General features: G+C 31.6%; 1 protein-coding gene across 6 annotated transcripts in view; it reads left to right on the top strand.

Moving 5' to 3' along the window:
* The first annotated feature begins 534 nt into the window (after positions 1-534).
* LOC132719292 (J domain-containing protein DDB_G0295729-like) overlaps positions 535-22,800 on the top strand; it is a 40,727-nt gene continuing 18,461 nt past the window's right edge. For 2 of the 6 annotated variants that reach the window (XM_060703054.1, XM_060703055.1), the window contains exons 1-2: positions 535-613; positions 17,654-17,742. The gene's annotated coding sequence lies outside the window, so the exon portion shown is untranslated. The other 4 variants (XM_060703049.1, XM_060703050.1, XM_060703053.1 and 1 more) reach the window with 4 other exon arrangements.

The following is a 22,800-nucleotide window of genomic DNA, read 5'->3' as shown; positions in this document are numbered from 1 at the left end:
TCTTGGGTTACAGAACGGTAATTAACATAGGCATCTATTGAACAGGCACACAGAATAAAGTTTCCTAACATTTTGAACTATAGCGTTATGAGAAATTTTGTACATAGATCAATGGAAGAGAAGGAATAAGGACAAAATTAGTATTATATCCAAATTATGCTGTTAGTATTGCAAAGATGACAATAAGAAATTAATTAAGTGAATCTGTTAATTGGCTAATTTCTTCATAAACCAATCTAATATATCAGTTTCCATAAAATAGTAAGTCTATCTATCAATAAACCATAGGAACTCGCAATAAGCAGGGTAAAGACTTTTAAGCATTTAACAGTGATAGCTAGAGTACTTAAAAAACAACCTCACATTTTTGGTTCTCTAGTATAAAGGAAACACAATCAAACAAATAACAGAACAAATTTACATAACTTTGACACTATCATTCACAAGAAATTATCACCTAATCAATGCACCTCTCAGTTCATTGACTGTTCACAAAATGTTTTCATACAATTAGTGGCGTGATACCAAAAAAACCTGTCAATTTTCACGAAACGCTGTTTACACGACACCGTCAAAAATTGACAGCTTCGTATATTTACATTTACCTGTACAGGTGAGTTAAATTGTCATTAAATTCTGTTTGTGTCATAACTAAATACACATTTGTTGATTTGAATTCAAAGTTTATGCTGAAATATCTCTCTGGGAATTAACGAATCAGGTTTAACACACAAAATTCGGGTAATTTAGGAGTATTTTAAGGTAAGCATTAGTAAATTTGGCAATTTAATTTTTCTGTCCTAAATGTAGTAAAGTTATCAGTGATTATATCTTTTAAAAAGTTTTTTCCCTATAAAAGATGTTTAAACCATGAGTACAACTTGACGAGTCATCATTACGTTGTGTATGTCATATGTTGATTAGATATAGACAGATAGACATTTGTTGAAGTGCCAACATCATTATATAATATTTTCAATGATATCAAAAAAGAGAAATTTTTGAAAGGTTTAAAAACGTCAAAGTAATTTGATATCTTTAGCAGATTCTGATCGAGATAACATTAGTTTTGCAATATATATAATACGGGGCTTGCCCGGCTATAGACTACACGTGCATATTTAAAAGAAAATTAAAATAAAAAACAATTAAAAAATATATAGAATTCTATACCTATCAATGAAATTTTCAGTGTCAGTTCTAGTTAGGCGCCGCCATTTACAATGTAACTCAATGATAAAAGGCGGTGTATTCCGATAACGTAACAAATCTCAACTTTTCGGATTAATAATAATCGTCGAGTGTTCCGAGTGAAAACGGAAGTGGGTACATATAATACCGAATGACACCTTTAAAACGGAAAAATGAAAGGATTTTTTACCGACTTCCCCGTTCATAGGCTTTGCCTAATTTCATATTATATTGAACATAAGTAATATAGTATAATATCTCAAAATCTTCAACCAGCTCAGGGCCGGCAAAATCTCAGAAAATTGTACTTGTCCACGGACAAGTAACCTAAGAAATTTACTTGTCCGTACTCAATGTTCACTTGTCCGTATTTATATTTAATATTTACTGCAAATGTCAATAAAGAAGAGCAATATGATTATGAACTTTCTTTCAATTTTATCAAACATTCTATGCCATATGTTTAATAATATAAAATATTATGATTATGATATAATATATTTATAAAATGTTAACAGCAGTAGATTAAAGTAGGACGACAGTGATGGACAAATGTGTATATTTTACTGGAAGGAGCATTGGTCTTTTGCCAGCACTTTTTCAGTTTTCCTTGCACCCAAATTGCTTTAAAATATTGTCTTCATTATTTTGCACTCTGGACGTCTGGTACCATTTCTTATTTATTCACTCCTTATTCTATTCATCTATATAATATTCATTTGAATCCTGTTAAAAAATCATATATACTCTTGAGTTAGATTTGTCAAATTGATGACACCTGGCTTTTTTTAACGATATAATTATGATTGCCACAGAATGTAATATCATATACGTATATACGCTTGGTTGCAGCAGATGAATTGTGAAAATTTTGACATCATTACCATCGGCGACGATGAAACTGACATGTATACATTAACACCAGTATTAGACATTCAAAAACAAAGGCATTTTCACAAGAAATCTTTACATAAAATAAATTATAAAATGACTTTGTCCACATAAAGTCAAGCAGTCAAATTGCCGATATGAGCGTAAATATTCCCGAATGACCTGGAAAAGCTATACAATGTATTTAATTTTCTTAAATAACACAGGAAGACAATTGTTGCGGGATTGATGCTGTGTCTGCTATCTAAACAATAAATGCGCTTGAAAAGACCACAGCTTCCAATTCAATTTTATGGCAGAACCCCGTTGCTACCGAAAATATTTTATTGCAGAGGCTAAGTCGGCAGACATAAACCAAAACAAACATGTACCCTCAATAATTAGTTAATTGCCGCGCGCATGCAGTTACTGCATGACGTAAGGAAAACCCCAAGCCTGGTTGGTCGCTATTTATGTAAACACTTAAAATAGTAACACCCTAATATGCACGGAATGCCCTCATGAATGACACTAGTTTTCGTATTTAATGTGTGATTTTCCTTCTGATTTAGATCTATTAGAAAATAACTAGATTTTTTTCTACAGAATTCCTCTTTTAGCCGCCGAAATTTACTTGTCCACGGACAAGTGAACTGCAGAATTTTACTTGCCCGGACCAACAATTTTACGACTCGGGCAACTCGGACAATTGATTTTGCCGGCCCTGCTGAGCTTTATAATAAATACCACTGTTGAATATATATATACAGCAGTCACTTATGATAAGTGATACAAGGGTTACACAAGGCTACAGAGGGGTGAACTGTCAGTAAATCGTTTTTAGGACATATCTTCTGTACATAATCAAGGAATTTTCATATGAGTGCATGTAGATTTCCATTGTCTGTATGCAGGCTGGTTTGTGTTGCATTTAAATAAAAATATGTAAGTACTATAGTCAGGACACTTTTTATAACTATTATAGTTGTCGGCATTTGAACTTACACATAATTGTGTGTATTTTGACACAAGTTTTAGATCTGCAGAGTTATGCCCCCTTGTTATTTTTTTTTTTTTTTAGACTTGTTTCGCATGTAACTCCAAATGTATCACCACTAGAGCCATAAAAAACTTTCTGAGAATTGTTTTCAGCATTTTTGAACTTATGCACATGTGTATTTCACTGCATTTTATTGGAGCTTGACAGAGTTATGGTTCCTGATTAAGCAAAAATATAGCATTTCTAAACTCTCAAGAGCCAAGGAACTTTCGGAGAATAATTGCCAGCATGTGAACTTATGCACCAGGATTTTTTACACAAATGTATGTAAGATAATATAAGATAACCAGAGTTAAATCCTCTGATTAAGCAAAAAATAACATTTTAGACTTGTCACATTGTGTTGCATGTAAGCTCTTAAAGTATAACATGCTACAGCCATGGAATCTTTGACCATGTGAACTTCACACCTGTGTTTTTTTACACAAATGTATTGAAGCCCAGTAGAGTTTTAGCCCCTGATTAATTAAGCAAGAAACATAGCAGTTTTGATTGTGTAACTCCAAACATATATCTATTATGTTTATATGCACTAGTATTAATTTTGTACCAATGTTTTGCACTCAATCATGTCCTATGGACAAAAGTCATGTCGTATGGACATATTTCTAATTTTATATGAGAAGCCTTTGTGTATATTATAGATTGATTATTTTATGCCACTTAAATGGTTATGACTGATACAATAATTCTACAGTGTGGACAATATGCATACCAACATACATGATATTTTGATAGCTAATATCTCATGATTCAAGTATCCTTAATTATGATAATTACTTACTTATGATTTCTGTTGCGTAGTGTGTGTAGAAGACAGCAAGTGTGTAGGAGACAGCAATAACGGTGCATTTTATCTGTCAGACAAGTATGAAGAATCCTACAGTTTTCATGACTTTGAATATGTCACTTGTTGATATATTGAAATTTATCATAGACATAATTATGTAGTACAGACATTGTGAGCGTCACATATGAATTCATGATGCCAACAGAAAGATGAAAGTAAATCACTGTGGTTTTTATATTATTCTTTAGTTAGACAAAAAAACGAGAACAAAGAAATTTAAGATCAACAAGCAAGGCGACATTCACAGAATACTTACACATCAACAATGAATTGAAATAAAAAAAGATATGTAAAAATATATAGATGAAATGACATACTTATTGTTTACATTAAAAGTTTAACGTTGATATATTCAACAGCAATTTGACAGTTAATCTGCATAGAATGCAAACAACAGCTGCATGCACAATTCAAATGCCAGCTATGCAGTGTTACTTGAAAAGTTTAAACATTCATGTAATAAACATTATTAGTTATGTTGCTTGCTTTTTTCCTATAATAAGTTAGATGTATCTGATTATTAACATTCTTATTTGAATTACCATTGTCTTAGAAAAATGAATAAACTGAAAATCTTTTCAAGAAAAATACTTTAGAAAAGGTAAACTATGTACATATCTATGTTTAATAATGATATTTTAGATAAAGGCAAGACAAATTACATGTTTCTATTTTTAAACAATCTTGAAGTTTTCAGCTGACCAGCTGCCTTTTTGTGCTGATGTTGAACAGGTTTTAACACTTATCCTGCTAAATTTGTGCAATGAATTTGCCCTGCTTTGAATTTGGGACAGTCCACTCCCAAGTTTTAGGGATTTCAATATCAAAATACAAAGATTTAGCGACTATAAATATGTGCAGACTGGCTTAATGGCTGTATACTGGTTGCAAAGGCTAATGAATTCGGCCAGCTTGTGTTCCAACAAGTTAACGGTTAAACAGTTTTATTGTGTGATTATTCTATGTGGATTGTAACATAAACATCTGTTTATCAATCTGTCATCTACATTTGTCATTTGACTCCCTTCTAATAGATAGTTTTGCAATATTTTTATCAGTGTTAAAATCAACATTAACATGCAAATTTATGCAATACCATTAATTTTACTCTAAAAATATGAACATATAGTTATGACAAGCAGCTATCACTTTGTTTTCCCATGCTACAGCTCAGTTATATTATGTTTATGCAGTCTTCATTTTTACTAAAAATACCATAATGTTGTGAAATTCTTTTCAAACCTGTTTTTTTTTTAGTTTATATAATAGTTTTGTAGTGTTGAAATATTGTATAATACAGTCAGTCACCTTGAACAAGGCTGATATCATTGCAGTTTGTGACTGATTTATTTTGATCGTATCTTACTAACTGTTTAAAAAGACGTCATTGAATTTGTTATGTCTCACGATAGATTGAGTAACACCCTTAAAACAAAAGCTTTTGTCATACTGTATTAAAGATAGAAAGTGACAAAAGATCTATATGATATAGTCCTTATATGACAGTCATTGTTTTAAATGGGCAGGAATCAACAAGATTTGATTGTGGGCGATATTGTGTCTCCAACATGAGTCTGGCTACGTAAGGAGCACGCACGCAGATTTACACACGACTTTTATAAATTTCATGATTTTCTATTGAGTCATCAAACAAAGGGTTATGTAGTGTGAAAATTATGCAGAAAAGTGCTAAGCAACAAAAGTTTTGATTTTTCTGTAATTAAGAACAGTTTGGAATTATTCTGGATTGTGCATGTAATCAGATATTGCTGTCTCAAGTACTAATTGTCTCATTTCTAGAACTTTGTACATTGTCTAATATTGTTGGGAACCAGTTAAATCTTGGATTTTGTGATGCTTCTATTTAAGAGTTTTGATATTGAAAAGTAATGCAGATTTATTCTGGATCTGGAAAAGGTATCATTATATTTATAAAATATTAAATTTCAGATGTCTCTTTTTCCAAACCTAAATGTATGTAACATTAACATAAATTTTAGATAATTCATGTATTTTTAACTTTTAATTTTTGCTTTCTTTGGCCACATCAACATTTTTGGGGTGTAAAAATGACATTAGGTACTGGGTTCATTGTAACACTGAAATAGACAGAAATTGCCATGTATAAATTATGTAGCATACACATTTCCCTCACTAATGTTTATGTTTTCATTTTTTCTGATAAGTTAATTATGATAAGTGTAGGCTATTGTTTGGATGTATGGATGGTAAAAGAGTAATGTTGGTATAAACAAGTCATGTTTGTTTATACTATCTTTGTTTGTTTTGTCTAATCATTTTATGTGTTTTGTTTTATATTAGTAATACAAATTTCCTGTACTCTAAATAAAGGTTTAGATAATCAACTGAACCACTTTGTTAAGAGATAGCATGGTTGTCATTTTAATCATTCTAAGATAGGATATGATTTCACTGTCTTTGATAGAAGACAGAATTATGTATATGAGGTTTTTGATAGTTGTCTCATTCAGGCTGTACAAGGTCAATTACTGGTCAAAGAATTTGGAGGGAAGATGCTTAATATTAGTACAAAATTCAGGGGAATACTGTTCGTAGATGAGTGAAACAAGAGTAGAATACTGAATGTTGGTCGGGTAGTATGCTTAATACTGGTCCAAAATTTAGAGAAATACTGGTCCAAAATTTAGAGGGATAGTGGTCCGGATTTAAGAAGGTAGAGCGCTAATTAATACTGTACAATAGAATTGTTGGTACTGGGCAAAAATTTAGAGAACTTGTCCAAAATTTAGAGAGTATAAGTGTTTTTATTTTAAAATCTCTTAGTAAATATTTTCCAGTTTGTAATGAAAATTAAAATATTGTTTATAAAAAGTGCTTGGGTTATTTTTTTAAATTGAAATGTTTTTAGAAATTAGTTGTAAAATTGTTCTTTATAAATTTCTCTCCTGTAGAAAAAGTCTTAGAACAGCTGATTTATCTTATTAAGAGCAGTTTAAAATTCCTTATTGTGGGTTATTAATCCAGCTTTTGACAGTTTTATAATTCTTCCGGTCATTAACTGTTAAGTATGTTGACCATTAATGTCTATATATGAAATTTATAGCTTGCATTTAAGTATGAAGCATGTAAACAAGATGATAAGATTATGTTGGTTATAGTAAATATTGTGTCATTAGGGGTCAGAGGTTACCAGGATTTTGTCAGGAAGTCAAGGGTTTATTTTATGTATTATCTTAGTTTAAACACTTCACATGACAAGTCAAGTATCCTGAGATCCAGCAATATCTCCCAAATTTAGTAAAAGTTGAGCTGTTTCCATACTTTACCATGCTCTTATATAAAGGAGCTAAACCTAATGTATGTCTTCAAATAGTCGGCCCACTAACATGTAGCTGAATAGGGAGATCATTGGATGAGTAATCCAGGGTTGATAGTTTGATCCTTCGGAGAAGTGTATTTTTCTGTGTCTACCGGTATATATGGTTATTTTGTATCTCATGGCTGATTCGAAATAATGTGGGATTAAAAGTCTGGTCTGAACTGGTAATAACTAGTTGTTATCCAGGAAAGCCAATTAAGTTGTTAGACTGCCATTTAATGGACAAATTAAATGTGTTATAATCAGCTTAAAAACAACAGAAAAACAAACAGAATGATAAGCATCCCACATCATGTATTAAGTGTAACAAAATTAATTTGTTTTTGCTTTTATTGTTCTGAAATGATCTCCATTGTGATTGTAAAATTGTGAGGAACTTATAATGTGTGAACCTTCCATGTTGACCTGATTGTGAGTCTGTTAAATGGTACTGTGTCAATTATCTGAATTGAGTTTGCTATATGGTACCATGTCAGTTATCTGACTTGAGTCTGTTATATGGCACTGTGTCAGTTATCTGACTTGATTCTGTTCTATAGCACTGTGTCAGTTATCTGACTTGAGTCTGTTATATGGTACCGTGTCAGTTATCTGACTTGAGTCTGTTATATGACACTGTGTCATTTATCTGACTAGAGGCTGTTATATGGTACTGTGTCAGTTATCTGACTTGAGTCTGTTATGTGGTACTGTGTATGTTATCTGACTTAAGTCTGTTATATGGTCCTGTGTATGTTATCTGACTTAAGTCTGTTATATGGTACTGTGTCAGTTATCTGACTTGAGTCTGTTATATAGCACTGTGTATGTTATCTGACTAGAGTCTGTTATATAGTACTGTGTCAATTATCTGACTTGAGTCTGTTATATGGCACTGTGTCAGTTATCTGACTTGAGTCTGTTATATGGTACTGTGTCAGTTATCTGACTTGAGTCTGTTATATGGCACTGTGTCAGTTTTCTGACTTGAGTCTATTATATGGTACTTTGTATGTTATCTGACTTGAGTCTGTTATATGGCACTGTGTATGTTATCTGACATGAGTTTTTTATATGGTACTATGTCAGTTATCTGACTAGAGTTTGTTATATGACACTGTGACAGTTATGACTTGAGTCTGTTATATGGTACTGTGTCAATTATCTGACTTGAGTCTGTTATATGGTACTGTGTATGTTATCTGACTTGAGTCTATTATATGGTACTGTGTCATGTTATCTGACATGAGTCTGTTATATGGTACTGTGTATGTTATCTGACTTGAGTCTGTTATATGGTACTCATGACATGTTATCTGACTTGAGACTGTTATATGGTACTGTGTCAGTTTTCTGACTTTAGTCTGTTATATAGGTACTGTGTCAGTTATCTGACTTGAGTCTGTTATATGGTACTGTGTATGTTATCTGACTTGAGTCTGTTATATGGTACTGTGTATGTTATCTGACTTGAGTCTGTTATATGGTACTGTGTCAGTTATCTGACTTGAGTCTGTTATATGGCACTGTGTCAGTTATCTGACTTGAGTCTGTTATATGGTACTGTGTCAGTTATCTGACTTGAGTCTGTTATATGGTACTGTGTATGTTATCTGACTTAAGTCTGTTATATGGTACTGTGTCAGTTATCTGACTTAAGTCTGTTAAATGGTACTGTGTCAGTTATCTGACTTGAGTCTGTTATATGGTACTGTGTATGTTATCTGAAATGAGTCTGTTATATGGTACTGTGTATGTTATCTGAAATGAGTCTGTTATATGGTACTGTGTCAGTTATCTGACATGAGTCTGTTATATGGTACTGTGTCAGTTATCTGACTAGAGTCTGTTATATGGTACTGTGTCAGTTATCTGACTTGAGTCTGTTATATGGTACTGTGTATGTTATCTGACTTAAGTCTGTTATATGTACTGTGTATGTTATCTGACTTTAGCAATGTTGTTAGCCTGCAAATCTATTATAAATTTGATGCAATGTCATGTAAGGTCTCTTTTGCTTATATAATTAATGTACCGTCACTTCCTACTATAATACACACAAGTTAGATGGGAATATTTCTCCTTATGTGTCTGTTAAATGTGTCTGCACTGCAAGGTGCCAAAACAAAATCTTTGCAAAAGGAGCACTCATTTCGCATACACTCCCATTCAAGGGGGACAAAGGAAGGGTATGTGGGAGGCTCTGGTTAAAATTTTGTTATTATAATTATGTAATGACCTTTCATTGTCTAACAAATTGTTACAAACTTCATGTATAAAAATATTTGATACAATTTTAGGTTTGATAATCTTCTTCTACTATCACATACTTAAATTAATAATTCAGTGTCTGTTAATGAACCAAAGAGTTTTACAAATAGGTTTTCAAAGTTCCTCAACAAAGTAATATAGAAGACATTTATGATATTTTCGAACCTATATAACATATCAATAAACATGAAATTGTAGGTCATAAAAAATGTTTGACAACATAAAGTATGTATTGTAGAATAGAGTGTACAGTTTTTATGTCACATTCCAGTATTTATGTGAAAATAGATTTAGGGCAATAATTTGTATGGATGCGCCATATGATTTTCTATAGGTTGTAGATCAAGGGGGGAGCTTTACAGCTATATGATACATGTAAATTACCTTAAACGGATCTTGTTTCTTCAGTGTATACCATACAACATGGAACAGTATCTGCCTACAAAGCTACGTTGATTGAAAAATGTTACATTTGTGGAAACTAAGTGAAAATATTTATTTTATTTCTGATTGATCTTTGTTATGGAAATAACAATAGTTTAAGCTCTTTAAATGAAGGAATAAAAGCCTGCAAGGTAAATATATATGTTATTTTCCTCTCTAATTGTTGACAATATATTGGAGTGTGCAGTTTAAAACAGCACATCACCAGATTCATGTTTAGCTTGATATATATTGTTGTTAGAAAAGATTCTTCCAGACTTGTGTACAAATAAAGTGATATATCATCATGTATATTACTGTTCACAAAAACCAGAATATGATGAAATAACCCATATTTGATGATGGAAATAGTAAATTTTGTAATGTTTTTGCTTAGAACATGCAAAATATCCATTTGATTGTGAATATAAAAACATTTCTACATTTAGATAACTAAATTACATGTATTTTACTTATGCTGTATTTGTTGACTCATCTAGAGACATGAATCTTTAAATTACGACAGAAGGTGTTTTGTTTTGTCAAAATTAACAACAATGCATGCATTTTTTGTTTGATGAAAAAGGGTTTTTTAGTTTTATGTCACAATTTAGTTACGCAGGATAAATAGGTACTTTGAATGATTGTTGTTTAGAAAGTTTCTTTGTCACAGCATGCACCATTTTATTCAGGCAACTTGATATAGTAGAAACCTCAGCCTTCTGGTAGATAGTTCATTGGCTTCTTCATGTAAGACAATTGGGACCTCAAAGGCTAAGTTTGTTAAGGTCACCACCATTCCCCTCAATACTGTAGGTTTCATCTCCTCTCAGTGACATTTACTTGATGTGAGGAAGTTATCCAGTTATGGCTTGTTACAGAAATAATGAACAGAGGGGAACATGAGATTTTCCTGAAGCAAAAACAAAACACCATTATACAGGGTTGATGTCACTAACATAAACAATCTTTTTATTTATATATATAATTTTTTTACATCCGAAAGCAAGATTTGAACCTGTTGCGATTTAGTGGTTATTGTTTTTTTATGATTGGTTATAGAAATGACAAACCTAGTTTAGATCTGTCAACCTTGTGAAGTGATGTGATTTATAGTTGACATGTTACTGTGTCAGGCGTACTTCAAAATCACATTTACTTGTTGATGTACACAAATTATCAGTGTTTTTTGCCAGAACAATATTTTTATTGCCTGTTGTCTGATAAAAAAGTATTGGAGTTGGCAGTTAGAGGAAGTTCAGGACCTGAAAGCAATTACTTTATCTAAAATGACTTCCATTTATCTTCTTTCTGTAAATGTGTGGTATACTTTTATTACAAGATCTGAGGTTTTTCTCATGTGAAGTTGGAATTGTGCATTGTCTATTTAAGAGATGTCAAGTTAAAACACAATGTAGTTACATTTAACATGTATTTAAAAAAAATTGTAATAAATACCCGGCTTTTTATTTGGAATATTCAAATATAAAATCGAGGAATTTCAATATTGTACACCCAACAAAATAGAGTGCACTGAACACAGATATGCTGTCTGATTAGCATCTATATAGTTAATGCAAAATTCATTTCACAGTTCTGAAAAGCTTGTAATATCCTTGGAAGGTTATAAATACTGTGTGAGTTTTTATCTAAAACTGATGTTAGTTTGTAGAGTAATTATGATGATTGCAAATTATTTGAAAATTGACAAAAAATCAGGTATTTTAAAGATTTTTATCTCTTTTGTTGAGAAATTTTATTTTTGAGATTTAATAAAGATATTTTTGATTATAATTAGATTTTAATGTGTAATCTACAAAGCAAGGGGAATATTTTGAAGGTGTACTTTATTTCCGGTGTTTTGGTAAGGTGAGAGCATGAGAAGGGGTTAGACTTAATTCATGTGAACAGGAAACCTTCCTTTGTGTAACCATTTCAATGCATTACATTATTATTTAAATATGATATATTAAAAAATCATAAAATTGCAAAAGAGTTATGTCCTTGAATTTTATGCAAATTATTCAATTTGGATCCTCCACGAAATGTTATGTTATCATGTTGTACACATTTCAGTTAAAATTATTTTAGCTGAATATTTTTTAGGAAGACAAATGTGTCGGCTAACTAACAAATTGTCATGAGGTCCCTTCTTGGTTGGTGCTGGTTGACCTTTTATTTAAGTTCAATTTCTAAAATTTAACTTGTTCACTTTATCAAGTTTTGGGACCTATTTTACAACAGCAAGAAAATCCTGACGTATATTTTTGATAATGAAAAGTATACTGTATATCATTACAGTGTAATTATTCTTTTTTCTGTTTTTAATGTCAATAAAAATTCACCCTAGTCCTCATATGACAGCATGCAGTACTTGTTAGTTCCAGGTTAAAAAAGAAAATGGACTAAAAAATACTTAACATCACATGTGACAAGTACTCTAGTTTCACAGTATATCTTACATGTCTTTATTTAATGAAATAAGAGACTTCCTTCTTTGTTATTTATTTGATAAAGTATGAAGAACACTTATTATACAAGATGAAATATGAATTTTGCAAAGTTAAATTTGCCGCACACAAAGTAAATAATTATATTGTATTACACAGCTATATAGCTAAGGACATAGTCTGGTGCCCCGGCCATCATTGTCTGGTATAAAATTATTTGAAAATATTTGTAATAAAAATGTCACTTTGATATTATACTTTTACTAGATTTGAATTGGCTTTATCACTCAGATAATGCATTGTAATAACTGGTGATAAAAGCAATCCATTGGGAAATACTAAGTGACAATGCAATGCACCTACAGCAAACTGGATTTATAAGTTTGGCATTCTCTATAATACATACAAATTTGTTTGGTTTTCTAATGCATTAATCAGTACTTGCTGTATAATCAGGTATTCAGGTAGCTATAATTTGTTACATTTTCTATATAAGGTCATCAGATAACATTCAATATATTTAATCAAGTTTAAAAAATATTTCAATTCTCCCTTTGTTTACTAACCAGATAAAGGCGGTATTTGAACCTATCTTTTCTACACAGATAATATAATCGGGTGGTCCCCCCTATTGTTTTTATTCATTAAGACAAATCAGAACAAATTGTAGAGTTTATAATTTGATACATGTCAGTTGTCATGGAACGTATTTTACTATTGTATGACAACATGGTCATGCCTCATTGTAGTAAATAATAAAAGTTGTTATAGAAAGTCCATGACAACTTTAATTTGCTTAAGAAATAAATATATGAAAGGATTGTGTATAATATGTTCAAAGATGTTGTTATTTTATAAATTGATCTTCAATATTAAGTTCTTACAAAGTCACAAATGAAATTATCACATACCCATGCCACTTTTGGGACTCCTTAAAAATGCTATGGCACGGCCGTGCATATATTTTGACATGATGTCATTCGCTTTATACAAACATAGTGTTACAAAGAGGCACTAAATGTTAGCATTGCACTATAGACGCATCAATGGAAAATGGCGTTTTTTCACATTAAACAGTTTTTTATTTTGGGTATGTGATAAATAGAATATTATATTTGTGTTGGTTTATAACTGAATTTATAAATACAGTATTGAACTCACACTCATTCAATATCCTCTATTTCTCTAAATTTCAGCCTAAAAAATATTAGTTTTTGTTTTACAGCTCATATTAGGCTAAGTCTTATGATTTAAATGCATTCCAAAATGTATGTTTGTATTCAAACACTAATATAAGAAATCAGTATATGTCCAACAAGCATACTAATAAGTCATCATATTATTTAGGTAATTTATTGCAGTCAAGAAAGTTTATTATTTTGGCTTTTTGATAATAATGATTAAAAAACAAAGTCAATAGGTTTTATTTGAACATTACTTTTGAAGAAAATCATAATTGAATTTAACTGATGTATTAAGATGAAAGTGTTCTATGTCATAATATTTTATCATATATCCCCGGGGATAGTCAGTTATCTCTCTGTTATTGTCAGATAGTTTAGTAAAAATATAATGTATATAATTATGTATAATAATAAAACATGACTTTGTGATTATACTAGTAAACTAGAGGTACAAAATACTAATACAGTTATATTTGAATAGATCTTTAGACTAAGGAGTGTTTGTTATTGAAAATTAAATAATATGATGGAGATTAATAAAGTGTTGTTGGTGAACAAAGTCAAACTTGAAGAAGAATAGGGGGACAAGTAAGCATAAATAATGTTTGTATACATATTTCATTTAGAAAATCTACTTTTTTAAACTTAAATGTTAAATTCTGAGAGATTTAGGAACATTGACAAGTAATGCTGGACACAGTCACATGACCACTTACACTCAAAACCATTCTGCTATATTATACAAGGTGTTGATGGTTAAAGACTTGGAAACTACTGTTGATGAAAATTTGTTGCTTTGAGACAGAACCATTCAAAAACGTGAATTAAAAAGTCTCTTTTATAAAGAATTTTAGAGGGCAATATGTGTAAAGGTCCTTGGAAGGAGAGAAACAGTAATCAAATGAGTGTGTTTTAGACTTCAATATTAAATTTAAAGCTGTATAAATAGTTTTTATATTGCTAAAATAAGTGTATAAGTGATGAATCTAATTCTAGCTTTACTTTTTTAACCAAATTTTTCTTTTCTTTTTTCTGTCTTTATTTTACCTGGGTGAAATGCCAGTGTATATTTTATCTTTTCTTGTCAACTTACTTGTATGAATTAGATTATACCATCACTGAGACAAGATTAAGTAAAGTCTAAAGATTATGTAAATATTATTAAATGTAAAAATAATGTTGTAGTGGGTGGTTTATTTGTAGACAATATAATACAGGGGTGATCAGTGTTAAATCATAAATGAATCACACGGTTTGAGGGCAATTTACTAGTACAATGATGGAATCTGATAACAGTCTCACATTGTTGACACTTACATAGTCATGTGACATTTATCAGATTGCCAGCCCTACACTTTCCTTAGTATATCATAGTTCAATGCATCACTGGTGTAACTTGAATGAAATCAAGGAACAACTTAAGTCAGTACAGCAATGAGACATGGCTAATAGGTCTTCTATATAACAAGTCCATCTAGCGGCTGTCTCACAGCTCAAGGCTCTGAGCTGACTAATTAGCACTGATCATTTGTTGTGACTTACTAATGACCAGTCATTGTCCGGGCATGCATCAGTCTGTATCAAAATGTGACAAAATAATACTGCTAATTTTTAGGGTTATATTTTTTCTAGGTAATGTGCAATAATATATTCAATTTTTTTATTTTTTTTAATAATAATAATAATGAACAGCATGAATTTTTTATAATTTAAATGATTATCTAAAACTTGATCTCAACACATTTAGTATAATGGTCATTTATCTGTCACTGCTGATTCAAAAATATGTGGGATAATTTTGTAGATGATAACGTGTGGGAAAATTGGTTGGTTATCCAGGAAAGCCAGCTAAGTGGATCAACCATTTAGATATGACTATAAATATGTTAAAAGTCTAAAAGCCAGCGGTCAAGCCAACAGATGTAAAACATAATGTCTTTCCCACATTGATTTACAATCTTACACTAAAACAGAACTTTAATTCAGAGTATAACACTTAGCTCATAATAATATAATTATATATGATTGTAAAATTAATATGTATACTTGTTATTATCAAATACACTGTAAAATTTTATTTAATTAATATAGTTTAAGGAACAAATATAAAAATTTATTATTTATGACTGAACTAACCAATGATTTTTACAGTTCATTTATTTATCACTTCTCAATTTATTCGTTAAGTGTAATGATATACTATACATTTAAGTATAAGTCAACATTTGAGTACAGACTCTGGGATATTTTGTTTACAATTATAATCTACATACCCTCTGGACATTGGTTGATGGATTGACACTTAATGAATATTTGATAGACTTATTTCTCATGCATAACTGACCACATATTTCACTGAATTACTAATTAATTTTATACATGAAGGAAATATTTTAATAGGGTCATGTTTGAACACACTTGTGAATCAAATCAACCGTCATATATTGATACACTCTCACTCAATTTTAGCCGAACTTTTCGAAAATAAAAAGGAGTTATAGACTTACTCTGGCTAATCCGTGGGTGGGGTTGGGATGGGTTGGGGTTACAAACAAACTTTTATAGTTACAACTTTGAAAATGAGACCATAGCTTTACGATGTAAAGCACCATGAAACTGTAACAGTAAATGATTGTTTGTTTGTGACAGGGTGGGGGGGGGATAAGCTTGGAAAACCCCACATTTGCCAAGTTCTGGGACACAACTATTGTCATGACTAACTTGTTGGCAGGCATCAGCATTTGTTATGGTCCTTTTCTCATAAACTACAAAGAACTTTTCACTTCAAACGGGGTATACTAGTTAGCATATATCAAAAGGGTACATAATCCTATCTTTTTAGCAAAATTTTGCCTCTTTTATAACTTGACTATTTTTTGCCTTGGCTATCCTATTTGTTCTGCTATTTTTCTCAAAAACTGGAAACACTGGTTTACTATCAAATTAGATTTATTTTCAAAGAGACAGGTAACCCTGAAAATCTTTTTGCTTAATTTTATGCCAGTTTCCATTTACAATGGTGGAATGTGGATGTATTTTTGATTTGACATTTCCTATTTCATGTTTAAACGTCTATAATAATATTATTAAGGTTGAAAGATATTTTTTCAAAACATATGTTTAAAATTGTGCTTAAAGCATTTGGAGCTCCACACCCAGTGTTTCCTGTTGAAATGACCCATTTAAGGCACACTTTCCCATGCAAACAGAAAGTGTACTTTGGGAGCTTGCAGATATTTACCTTTTAAAACTTATTTTGGTAGTCTGTATACCATTAAGAACAAGAGTTGATGGGGCAACTATTTTATTAGGAAATGTTTTATGACATTTATAATTATTAAGATTTGAAACAATACAATATATGGAAAAATGTTGTTAGTAATTCCCAGCTGGTGCATGACCAAGATAGTGTTTATGTTTAAATACGATTCTGTAGTCTGTACAGTGTTTTTAAAAGACATTATCATCTGGAAGCCTGTAATTTATTTTTAATTGGTGCTGTTTACCATATATATGAAGATGTTAATATTTAACTGGTATGTAGCGGGTTCACCTCAATAATGTTTTAACTGTTAAGACATTAAAGCACAAGTTATGTTATTATTATGAGGAACACTTTGATGTGAAGCTTGGTCAGACATAAACTAATTATAAAGTAATAAACTAGCTGAAACTGATAGACTGGTATAAGGTTTCTGTGATATGTTAATGTATTTACAGAGGTATTCTAGTCTAGATAGTGTCACAGTCTCTCCTCTGGATATTCTTATTAACTTGTGCATTTGTACTAGAATGTTTGCATTACTATGATATCTTAATTGGTAATTAAATAATTTTTTATCATATTAAATATTGTATGTTACAGTAAAATCAGCATTTTTCTTTGAATTAAAATATATTAACTTAAGAATAAATCTGATGTTGTCATGTTTGGCTTCATTATGTTTTAGAATTTTATTGATGAATGTATTACCATATGCATTATATGTAAAGGTATTTTTACATGTATTTCAGGTGTGTCAGAGGTAATTTTATAGTGACTGACTTTTGATGGAACATTAGATGCTATTGATATATAATATGGAGGAATTATAATGTTTAAGGTATGTTTTACCTTAATTTACTTTAGTGAACATATTTTGAGATCTTCTACAGATTCTGAGATACTTCTGTTTTGGTTAAAATCCACATTGATAAAATGCCCATGTTTATAAAACAACATAATATCTTAGTTTGGATTACATGCAGGACTTGAAAGTTGTATCATTTTAAAAAATCATTTCTGCAATAGATTGAATGAATTTATTATGTTACAGCCCAGGTATGGGGTTTTCCTAGTCAAAATATATTGACATGCCAAAGCTTGATTCTGAGATATTTTCGTTCTGGGGCAGTATCTCGCGAGGTATTGCCCAGACACAAAAATAGCAAAATATCTCGTCGCGCAGTACAGTTAGTTGGACTAAGGGTTTTCCGAGTGGTAGCTATAAATAAAAACATTTTACACATATTTTAATGAACTTTAAACTTCATTTCTAATTTTTAGCTCGACTTTTCTATGAAAAGGGGAGCTATCCTACTCGCCCCGGCGTCGGCGTCGGCGTTGGCGTCACACCTTGGTTAAGTTTTTCGTACCACCCCACTTTATTTCAGAAGTATTACAAGTATGGCTTTGAAACTTACCATACTTGTTCACCATCATAACCTCCATCTACAGACAAGAGTACATAACTCTGTCAAGGTTTTTGACAGAATTATGGCCCTTTTTTGACTTAGAAAGTGTATTGAGCTTGGTTAAGTTTTTTGTACCACCTCACTTTATTTCAAAACCATTGGAGGTATTGCTTTGAAACTGACCATACTTGTTTACCATCACGACCTTCATCAACAGACAAGAGGACATAACTCTGTCAAGGTTTTTGACAGAATTATGCCCCTTTTTGACTTAGAAAATACATTGAATATGGGTAAAATCCACTTATTGCCTTAACCCTTTGAGATATTGCTTTGAAACTTTTAATGCTATTTCACATCATTACCCCCATCTGTACGCAAGAGAAGGTAACTCTGTCAAGGATTTGTTTTAAAATTAAGGCCTTTTATCGACTTAGAATCTTGGTTAAGTTTTTAGTACCAGTCCACTTTTTGACTGAACTGTTTGAGATATTAATTTGAAAGTTGGAATACTTGTTTACAATCATGATTCCCAAACATGTCCAGGAGAAGGTAATTCTGTCAAAGATTTTATTTGAATTATGGCCCTTAACTGTCAATGTTTTGTATTATAGGCAAGCACTAAAAAACTTAAAAAATCTAAAAAAATTCATTCCTATCCACTTGTTCACTTTACCATAAATTATGTCATATAAACATTGCTGTAATATTCAAGGGTATCAAACAACTAGTTATTTTTCTCTTTTTGTACTTGAAATTAAAATCAGTAGTATATGCATATTTCACATTTTATCTCGCCTATTACTGCAAAAACTTTTTTTATTGGCAAGCAATAAAAAAGTCGAGCGCGCTGTCTTACGGACAGCTCTTGTTTTAATAAATGCCTAATATAACATACTAATACTTTGCGGGAGATATTTAATAAAAAGAAATGTTACATTTTTCCCCTCAATAATGCAAACTTTGATGGTATCTATTGCATAATGCATTTTAGTGTAGTGTGTAATTTAAGGATAATTTATAGTAATTTTTGTCATATTTATGGCATGTTTTATTCACATTATTATCTACAAAAATGTTGTAACTTAACATAAACTGTGCAACACTTGTCATATATTGCTCTGCTGGGGTCACATGACCGGTCACATGCGTCATATTGGCAAAGGTCATGTAGGTGCAAAGTGTAAAAGTAATTTGTTACCTAACTCAAAACAATCATTTACAGAACATTTTAAAGTTTATCATGACAATATGTGTGTTATATACAAGATAAATGAATGGGGAATTTATGTTAAATTGTGTTGTGCGCTACAGCATCAGTTGAGCATAGAGAATAGGATTTCTGAAGAGCTATAATGCTCGGATTTTCCCACTAGGGTGTATACCTTATAAGTGTAGGTTGACCTAAACCATGTATTTGAATGGATATATATTTATTATAAAGCAGTAATTTGTGACAAATTATAGGTTATCCGCAGATGTTCGTTTCTTACTATTGAACAGTTTATAGTGATTTCCTCATAGCAATTTTACTAAAGGGACAATTTACTCCGCTTAAAATTACAGGCGTTTAAATATCACGGTTTTAAAGTGAACAGTTAAGAGTTTATTTTGAAGCTTCAAATTTCAATATTTTGCTGGATTAATTAAACTGGACATCTTATGTCTGAATTAAATGTGCATAAAAGGTAAAAGCATTAAGAACAGATTGATATGTCTTTTAATTATTTTAATAAATGATTGCCTTAGCTTTATAGTTTGCATAAGCTTTAGATTCTTTCATTTTGTGAGTGAGCTGTCCAGTTAGCTTGTGTTAGGTTGATGGTTCTACTAAGATGCCCACTTGCACCTTAAGTGATTGAAGGGGCACCTGAGGTCTTCCTCCAGCAGTAAAGCTTGCAAGTTGCTGTATAACTTTTACAGTTCATATACAATTAGACAAACAAAGATTGACAAGTGATCCTAATTCTAGTGAGATAGATCAATCAAAAGTCATTAGTCAAAGACCTGTTATAAAGTTGTATGTAAAATTATACTGTTTCTAATTGGAGATAGTAAAGGTTAACAAGGGTCAAGCAACATGTTGTATTGTATGTACAATGCAGTATGGGTGGGATGACTAACATAATTACTGGTTCAGTTAATGATTCACCATAATGATCTTATTACAGTTTGTGGGCAATGTGTAGAGTCAGATTACAAATGAAATTCTAATTAAAACAATGCAAATATTCTCCAGGTTACAAGGTGTTTAGACAAAGAACAGGGGAAATAGTGTTCTAATGCAGTGAACATTTATAGTGCAAGTGTTACTTAAGTTTTTTGAGGACTACTTTTTTGTGTGTTTTACTATATTTATTGTGTGTTTTTTTCTGAAATATTGATCCTGATGAAGTTTTGAGGAACCAAAACCTGAAATGAATAAATAAGTTATAACCTTAACCAGCACAAGTGTTGAAGTGTCTGAAATATTGGATAGGTTATTTTGTTTGGATTTATATAAGAGGATAGTAGCTAGGTTACGCAAATTAGGAGGAAAGCATATAATATTATTACTGACCATAACAGGTAAAGACAACTTGGTTGAATAAAATTCTAAAAGAAATTGTATAATTGCTGTTAAAATGTCATTTCTTTTTTATTTCACTTTTTTTTATGCTCCCCGAAAAATTTCGGGGGAGCATATAGTCGGCGCCTTGTCCGTCTGTCCGTCTGTCCGTCCGTCCGTCTGTCCGTCCGTCCGTCTGTCCGTCTGTCCGTCCGTTGTCTTGTCCGGAGCATAACTTGAAAACCCTTGGAGATAATTTGTTGAAACTTCATACAGTGGTAGAGGGCATCGAGGGGGAGTGCAGTGTCAAAGAACCATAACTCTATTTTGCCCGGTTTTTGAATTATCTCCCCTAATAGAAAAATCTTGTCCGGGGCATAACTCTAAAAGTATAAGAGATATCAACATGAAACTTTGTAGGTGAATAGATCTCAATGGGTAGATGTGCAGTGCATAAGAACAATAACTCTTTTTGTCCTAATTTTGGAGTTATTGCCCTTTGTTAATTTTAATACTTTGAACTTTGTCCGGAACATAACTTGAAAACCCTTGGAGATAATTTGTTGAAACTTCATACAGTGGTAGAGGGCATGGAGGGGGAGTGCAGTGTCAAAGAACCATAACTCTATTTTGCCCGGTTTTTGAATTATCTCCCCTTATAGAAAAATCTTGTCCGGGGCATAACTCTAAAACCATAAGAGATATCAACATGAAACTTTGTAGGTGAATAGATCTCAATGGATAGATGTGCAGTGCAAAAGAGCTATAACTCTGTTAAGCCTTATTTTTTAATAATCTCCCCTTTTAGAAAAATCTTGTCCAGGACATAGCTGTAAAACTATAAGAGATATCAACATGAAACTTTGTAGGTGAATAGATCTCAATGGGTAGATGTGCAGTGCATAAGAACAATAACTCTTTTTGTCCTAATTTTGGAGTTATTGCCCTTTGTTAATTTTAATACTTTGAACTTTGTCCGGAACATAACTTGAAAACCCTTGGAGATAATTTGTTGAAACTTCATACAGTGGTAGAGGGCATGGAGGGGGAGTGCAGTGTCAAAGAACCATAACTCTATTTTGCCCGGTTTTTGAATTATCTCCCCTTATAGAAAAATCTTGTCCGGGGCATAACTCTAAAACTATTAGAGATATCAACATGAAACTTTGTAGGTGAATAGATCTCAATGCGTAGATGTGCAGTGCATAAGAACAATAACTCTTTTTGTCCTAATTTTGGAGTTATTGCCCTTTGTTAATTTTAATACTTTGAACTTTGTCCGGAACATAACTTGAAAACCCTTGGAGATAATTTGTTGAAACTTCATACAGTGGTAGAGGGCATGGAGGGGGAGTGCAGTGTCAAAGAACCATAACTCTATTTTGCCCGGTTTTTGAATTATCTCCCCTTATAGAAAAATCTTGTCCGGGGCATAACTCTAAAACCATAAGAGATATCAACATGAAACTTTGTAGGTGAATAGATCTCAATGGATAGATGTGCAGTGCAAAAGAGCTATAACTCTGTTAAGCCTTATTTTTTAATAATCTCCCCTTTTAGAAAAATCTTGTCCAGGACATAGCTGTAAAACTATAAGAGATATCAACATGAAACTTTGTAGGTAGATAAATCTCAATTGGTAGATGTGCAGTGCACAAGAATCATAACTCTACCTAGCCTAATTCTGGAGTTATTGCCCTTTGTTTATTTTTACTTTTTGAATTGTCCAGGACATAACTCGGAAATCATAAGAGATATTATCAAGAAACTTTGTAGGTTGATAGATCACATTGATTAGAAGTGCAGTGCAAAGAACTGTAACAGCCTTGCCTAATTTTGGAATTATTGCACTTTGAACTTTTTCCACGGACATAACTCTGAAACTACAAGAGGTGTACTTTCCTGTGTCCAAAACATATTCGGGGAGCATCACCCGGCT

This window comes from Ruditapes philippinarum, unplaced genomic scaffold (genome assembly GCF_026571515.1).
Source record: "Ruditapes philippinarum isolate M1 unplaced genomic scaffold, ASM2657151v2 ctg1306_1_1_1_1, whole genome shotgun sequence".
NCBI classification, from domain to species: domain Eukaryota; kingdom Metazoa; phylum Mollusca; class Bivalvia; order Venerida; family Veneridae; genus Ruditapes; species Ruditapes philippinarum.
This window is presented reverse-complemented; position numbering and strand designations above follow the sequence as displayed.